General features: G+C 35.8%; 1 long non-coding RNA gene across 1 annotated transcript; it reads left to right on the top strand.

The window, feature by feature from the left end:
- Positions 1 to 1,616: 1,616 nt before the first annotated feature.
- LOC120291227 lies at positions 1,617 to 2,256 on the top strand. Its single transcript, XR_005549140.1, has 2 exons — positions 1,617 to 1,979; positions 2,084 to 2,256. It is a non-coding gene; the product is annotated as an uncharacterized LOC120291227 (long non-coding RNA).
- The last annotated feature ends 5,683 nt before the right edge of the window (positions 2,257 to 7,939 follow it).

The raw sequence follows: 7,939 nt of genomic DNA, 5'->3' as shown, positions 1-7,939 counted from the left end.
GTACGGGTCCTAGAAAGTGAATCCCGTTTAGGCGACCGTAGAATGGTACGGGTCCTAGACAAAACCTATTTCCTTATTTAGGCGACCGTAGAATGGTATGGGTCCTGGAAGGTAAACCCCCGTTTAGGCAACCGTAGAATGGTACGGGTCCTAGACACAACTGAACACTGTCATACTGGGCGACCGTAGAATGGCACGGGTCCTAGGAAAGCAGTCTCTTTGTAAAGTTATGTTACTATTTTAGGCGACCGTAGAATGGTACGGGTCCTGTACATGTAACACCGACTGCCTAGAACTACTCTATCTTTCTTGAAGGTGGGTTATTCCGGGTGCTTGGGATCTAATGAGAGTTCCAGACTTTGAGCCTTTCAATTATCTGAAGAGATTTCCAGATGTTTGTTAGGTCTCATAGGAATCATTTCACACCTAATAATAATTTTCTGAATATCCAGATGAGTATGATAGGTACGTGTTCTTCTTTGCATTTTACATTGCATTATTGCATGACCTTGCATTTCAAAAAGAATTAAATTTATTTGAAAAAGAGGTTATTAACATTTGCATATACACCTTTACCAAAAAAAAAAAAAAACATTTGCATATACATTCCATATTCATTTTGCATTCATTTTGCATTTGCATTTCATTAAGCATAGGCACATTGAAATATATGTTCTTGACCAAATCATTGCATTTACATGGCATTCTTTATTGCATGACATTGCATTTATTTGAGTCCATTTCTTTTATAAAAAAAAAGGGTCATTACAATTAGCATTTGTATATTCATTTTGCATGGTTTAAATTTAGGTGTCATTTATCTTTGAAGGAAACCTCTACGAGCTTCCCTTCAAAGAGGGGCAGTGTTGACACCTAATTTAGATTCAATTTTTAGAAAATAAAAGATTAGAGGGAAATTTTGAAAAGAAATTTTGAATTCAAAATAATTCAACAGCCGGATTTTGGAGCCATTTCTTTGTTGGAGAAGTTGAGTGAAAATCTCCACCGGCGAAAGGTTGAGCAAAAATCTCCACCGGCGAAACAAACTCGAATTTTCGCTTTATAAATAGAGGGGTTCTTCTTCACTTTTCAGGGGGAGCGAAGGTTACTTTTCGTCAAAAATTGAAAAGTGAAGAAAATAAAAAAAAAAAAAAAAAAAAAAAAGGAGAAAGAGGAAGTACGAAAGCGAGAGGAGAGTGTGCGGCTGCGGAGGGAAAACATGAAAAGGAGAGGAAAAAGCCAAAGTAGAGGGAGGAAGTGATGGGACATTTACTGTTCATCTTCTTCCCCACATTTGCTGCCCAATCGTGAGTTTCTCTTCACCCGCTGCGCTCGCATCGCCGGTCTTCACCAGCCATCGTCGCGCCGACTCACGACGACCCAAGCGCCGACGCCCAGCGACACCACCGCGCTTCTGCAACTCGCGACACTGCCGATTCCGAACCGGCCCACACCTCCGCCTGAGCCCTGCTCGACACCTCTGCAACCGCCCGTCCTCCTCCGTCGCCGCACCACTGCAGCCCGCGTCACAGCCAACGCCCTGCTCCGCCTCCGTTGCAGCCCGACGACCGCGCCTGCGCAACCCGCCCTAGCCAATTCCGAGCAGACCCCGCCGCCTCCGCCGCTGCTCCAGCATCACTCAACACCGGCGGACCTCCATCGCAGCAGCCCGCTCTCCGCGACACCCACGGCTCGACGCCAATCCGGGCTACCCTCCGCTCCGAGTCCCCGACGCCTGAGTCTTCCTCCGCCCGAGCGTCTGCCGATTACCATTCGCAAAGCCGACGCCGGTGGCCGTCCGCCCACACGTGATTCGTGCGCCGCATCCCTCTGTTGCCGTCGGCTCACCGGCCTACCTTAGCCGGAGCTCTGAACGCCGACGACCCAACCTCCGGTGATCCATCGAAGCCGCTCAACCGTAGGTGAAGAAAGCAAGAAAAGAAAAACAAAAACAAAAGAAAAAGAGAAAAGCAAATTAGGTAGTTTGTTTTTCTTTATTTTATTATTTATTCATTTTAAATTTTGTTATTATTGTTTAAGTTAGAATATGGTTTGTCAATATTAATATTTGGGCATTTTGTAGGCATTATACGTAAGGATTTTGTCCGAACTTATTGTAATTATTAATTTGATCCGAGAGACATCGGATCAATTTTTTAATTATATTAAGTTTCAGGCTTTTTGATGGTATTTTGGTTGTTAAATCAATGTAATTATTAATTTGATCCGTAAGACTTCGGATTAGATTTTTAATTATTTTGAACTCTTTGTCGTGATAATTAGGTTTAAAATAACTCGTTAATTTAACCTCTGAGACAACGGGTTATTTTTTCGGTTATTTTAATCGTTTATTTATTGAATATCTTGATTGTTTTGATTTAATGTTTAGTCCGATAATTACTTGTTTTGGAAAAACACTAAAACACTAAAAAAATCAAAAATCAAAAATCAAAATCTTGCATCAAAGCATGTAGGTTTAATAAATCAGACATGTAGGATTAGGTTTATGAAATTTTCATCATCTAGTAATTATTGCTAAGTTCATTTAGTTAGAAATTGCTCGTCATTAGAATTATGTCATTTAATAAATTTAAATTGCATATTTAATTGTTGCATTTCTTTAATTTTGAATTTCATGAAAAATACAAAAAAAATAGAATAAACTCATTTCATGCTTTAGGATAGAGATTGCATGCTTATTCGTGTTATATATTTTAGGTCATATTGCCACGTCATATCATTTCCTTGGTTAGTTAATAAATTAGTTTATAATTGATCATATTTCATGTCATCATTGTTAGTGTAGGTTGCATATGTGTAATAAAAAAATCATTAAAAAATCATAAAAAGAGCATGCATATAGAATTACCACGTCATTCATCCCATATCATGTAGCATATGCATATTTAGGATTATATAAATTAGATTGCATACATATAGTGATAAGTTTAAGTCATATCATATGAATTGCATCTCGCATGTCATTAAAATAAATCCATGCATATTAAATTTAGATTAAGATTGCATATAATTAACATTTTTTAAATAAAAAAAGAAGAAAAATTAGGTGTCTTGTCGTTTAGAAATCATGTTTAGGGCATGCATTTTTATAAGCATTTTCATTTAATGTTATTTTATTGATTGTGCACCCGTATGACCACCATTTGCATGTTAGTAGATTAAGTTAAAATTAATCAATATTGCCTGCAAAATAATTTTGAAATTAAAATAAAAGGTACCGAAAGGGCGTTAGACTAATCTAGCGTAATCATGTCCCCGGACCTACTGAATCTCTGGTTCGCAAAAGTAAAGTATTCTCCCATACTTTACTTGGGTTTCTAACCAACCCTAATTGGTTAGTGGCGGCTCCAAATTGAATATAATTGCATGTCTAAATGAGTTAATTTCTATCAAGTTGCGATTGGTAGGACTTGGGAGGGTCCGCACCAAGTCTTCGGACTTAGTAATCCATTAACCTAAAATTTAGGATTGCCCTGAAAATTTAGGTCGCGACAGTTACGTCTTATTATGGGGTAAAATTTGTGTGGCATGATATGGGACGTGCCATATCAATTTTACCTTATCATTAGGACTCGTGGGATAGATTGATGTGTGATAGGTGGCGCACCAAAGTATAAGAATGGATGAGAATCATTGCATCGTTAATTCCGGTCATGCATGAGTTGAGCACATTGTTTAGGCCATGCATGCATGAATCGATAACATGCAGAGTGTGACAATGGCCAGGTGAGATCACTTGTGACGCGACTCCCATGTGATTGATGAACCGCATCATCTAATGGCCATGTGCATTGCGTGTATTATGCTGAGACGTAATGTGCAGGGTATGGCATACTAGGTAAGGTTGCATGCGAAACGACTATGTAGTTAGTGGTTGACCCGAGCTGTTGTGATTTGTTGATTGTTGGTTGTTAGTCGTCGTAAGTTTGTGGGGTGATTCTAGAAAGATACCCCGAGTTGAGTTGGTGTTCTAATCGGAGACTTAGGGAGGACTCGCTGAGATTTATATTGTTAAGGAACTCCCTTATAATGTTTTGAATATGACAAAATAAATCAAAGGCTACTAACATGTTTGATGATTGAGTAATAGACTATGCAAATGATAGAACTAACATGTTTGATGATTGAGTAATAGACTATGCAAATGATAGAACATGTAAAGGATATTATCAAAGTCTACACTTGAAAGAACCAGAAGTCAGACTTTATGCTGAAGTTGAATTGTGTCCAGACCTTAAAGCTAAATCTGTTCAGAAGCAGAATATGTTCAGACTTATGTTCAGATTGTAAAGTCTATTTTGAAGATTTCCAGACTTCTGTGTCAAAGTCTGAAGACTGCCAGACTTTTGTGTCAAAGTCTATTTTACATCAGAAATCTGCCAGACTGAACGCAAGTGAAGACTGAAGACACTCATACTCTACTTCAAACTTAAGACACTTAGACTTTACTTCAGACAGAACACTCTCAGACTTTACATCCAGAACGAAACATATGTTTAGAACGTGACAGAACAAAGCATGTTCAAAACAAAATAGCTTGACAGAATGTAACACAAACCCCAAACATATAACGTCTAATGATTTGGTTTGGATTCTACATCAAGATAGATTTAATTGATTCAATCTAATTGATTGACAATTAGATCTTGAAGACAAGAACTTTCTATACGAAGAAACTCTACTTATGGAAACCAAGATTCTATTTGTATGGGCGATCAAAATCAATTTGGGATTCTACTTATATCACTCAATGGCTACCAAATCATCTAGATACAGACCTGTCCAATGGGTAGATTGGAAGGCGATCCTCTAGATACTGTCCAACGGCTAATTTGGAAGTTGAGATGTATATAAGGAGATTAAGGACTGATGAGCAAGTAAGAGACGGAACATATAATTTATAATTCAAAAGTCTAAGCAACCTTCGATCATACACTTATCTTTCGTGAGCTTAAACGTTTGTGATCGTGAGAAAAATATCAAAAGAGTAACTTAGTGAGATAGTGTGATCTATCTCTAAGTGTTTGCACTCAAAGTTGTAATCTCTTGTTGATCACATAATGGAATCCAGCTAGAAGGCTGTTAGCGTGGGAGAGTGGACGTAGGCTTGATCTAAACCGAACCATTATAAATTTTGTGTTTTTATTCTCTTCCCTGAACTCCTTTATTTTATTCGTAGTTCTATTTAACTGCTAAAGTCTGTTGTTCTTCAAACTCAGTTTCAAAAGTCTGTTGTTCTTCAGACTCAGATTCAAAAGCAAAATATTTACTATGTTTCATGAAAATTTTGCTTCACACCTATTCACCCCCTCTAAGTGTTCATATTAGCACTTTCAATTGGTATAAGAGCTAAGGGCTCGTTTTATTGAAGTGTTTTTACTTCTAAGCTAAAGATCTTCTAAAGCTAATATCTTGGCACCGGGACTTATGGAGGGACAGAACAAGACCAGGCCACCATATTTTGATGGAAATGAATACAACATTTGGAAAAACAAAATGAATGCATTCATGAAATCTAGAGATCCCTTGCAATGGGATGTTGTAGAAAAATGAATCAATCCCACTGCTGCGTTTACATTAAATAAGAATGGCAAAGACAAAGAAACCAAAACCCCCTGCTCCTATGTCTTGGACGGAGATGTCCAAAAGAGAAGTTTTTGATGCAAAAACAATTTATTATTTATATTGCGCATTGTCTCCTACTGAATATAACAGAATTTCTTCATGTGAAATAGCTAAGGAAGTCTAGGATAGACTTCATGTCACTTATGAATGAACTGATTATGTAAAAGAGACAAAAGTAAACTTCCTGCTCGGCAAATATGAATCCTTCAAGATGAAGTCAGGAGAGTCAATTGGAGATATATTCAGTCGTTTTACAGAAATTATAAATGGTTTAGCGTATCAAGGTCATCCAATTTCCTCCCCAATGAAGGTCAACAAACTTTTGCAAGGTCTCTCAAAAGAATGGAACCATGTCAAGACCTCAATCCGAGAGACTCAGAGAATTATGCCACTCTCTGTTGATGAATTGATTGGCACTCTTCAATCCTATGAAGTGGAACAAATCAACGACGAAGATCCGGAAGGTAAGAAGTCCATCGCTTTAAAATCTAACGCTGATTTTAATGATACAGACTCAGAAAATAATATGGACAATGAAGAACTTGATTTTATGATCAAGAAATTCAAAAAGCTGAGTAGAAAATGAAGGAAATTCGGTAGAAGAAGACAATATAAGTAGAATGGACAAAAAAGAACAATGAAAGAAGATGATGAGTAAGGAAATATATGCTTGATGGCATATTTAGACTCAGGCTCAAATTTGGAATCAAAATTAGACTCAGAATCAAAGTCGGCTCAAATACGAGACTCAAAATCAAAGTCGACTCGAACACGGACTCGAAATCCGATGAGGAAATCAAGGTAAGTCATTCAGCAATTTCTATCAAAGTTCTTAAGTATATAAGTGATCTTTACTTAAATCTCAAATCTTCTCTTAAAATGATCTCCGAATTAAAAAAGGAGAATTCATGGTTTAAGCAATAGGATCTTTCTCGAAAAGAAAAGTTTGAAATTTTGCAAAAATATTTTCTACAAACAAAAGAAAATCGAGATTTACTTGTCAAAGAAAATGATTCTTTAAAAAAGGAATTTTCAAATATTTCGATAAAATTTTCAAAGGGTTAAAAAACATTAGAGCATGTCATTTCCATATAAGTACCTTACTATAATAAGTAGAGACTTGGTTTTAATAAGGAAAGTGATTCTTTAATAGATTTTCCTAAAGTCAATGAGAGATTTAGACAAAGACCTCCTAGACTTGCATACAAAAAGCATTTTCAAAGGATTTTTACAAAACCTATTGGTCGAAATGCCCTCAAGTGTTCAAATTGTGGAAATTCTGAACACTTTGAGAAAGAATGTCATAAAGTCTGGAGACCTAATAAGAAAGATTTGGAAAAAATAGCAAACTCTACTAACTCTCATGGACCCAAGATAATATGGGTACCAAAGAAAAAATGAGTTGTTTTTGTAGGAAATAAAGGAAAAGAAGAAAGAGAATTTGGTAAGGAATGTATTTTTTTTTTGGCACATAATTCTCATTATGATTGATATTCGATATATCCTTGGTTGATTCAGATTTTATAATGATTATATTCTATGATATGTTTTATTGAAGAAAGAATTGTGTGATTTGGTTTTGTGATTCGAGATTTGATTTGATACGTGTCATCATATCCTGCTTAGAGACAATTGAGATTTGGTTAGATTTTATACTCTCAGATTTAGTCATATTTTGCAAAGTGAAAATCTGTTTTACATGATGATGCAAGATATTCTTTAGACACTCAAGGATTTTATTCCCTTTGATTTTATTGTGCTTTGACTAAGTGAGAATTTATTTTTCAAGATATTATGGTGCATAATATTCTTTCCTTAAATAACATGTTATGATTATCTATGGAGATTTCATATTTTGCTCTAACAAAATGGACGGATCCAAATTGATGAATACCGAAAAGGAAATGAGTTCATTGCAGGAAATTTTATAAAGGAATAATGATTGTGAATCTATGTAGATTTTGGTGCAATCAGAAAAGTATTTCAGGTGAAGATTGGTAATGATTTTTTTTTTATATTTCGGACATATATCTTGGTAAGAGATTAATTTTTTTTTAATCATCCCGCATTGGAAATTTCTACATGCATTTATCATAATTTTGGATGATTATTTATTATATTGTAAATATCTTTTGTCATAAATATAATCCATTGCAAGTTTTTACTTGATTTGGCACATGATAGAAATATCATCTTTCTTTTTGCGAAATGCATCAATAATATATATCTGAGATTTATGCTCAAGAAAATCCCTTTGATCTCGAAATATTTTATTGCATATTTATGGATATTC

This window comes from Eucalyptus grandis, chromosome 3, assembly GCF_016545825.1.
Source record: "Eucalyptus grandis isolate ANBG69807.140 chromosome 3, ASM1654582v1, whole genome shotgun sequence".
NCBI classification, from domain to species: domain Eukaryota; kingdom Viridiplantae; phylum Streptophyta; class Magnoliopsida; order Myrtales; family Myrtaceae; genus Eucalyptus; species Eucalyptus grandis.
The sequence above is the reverse complement of the archived record's forward strand: the minus strand, read 5'-3'. Positions and strand labels throughout refer to the sequence as shown.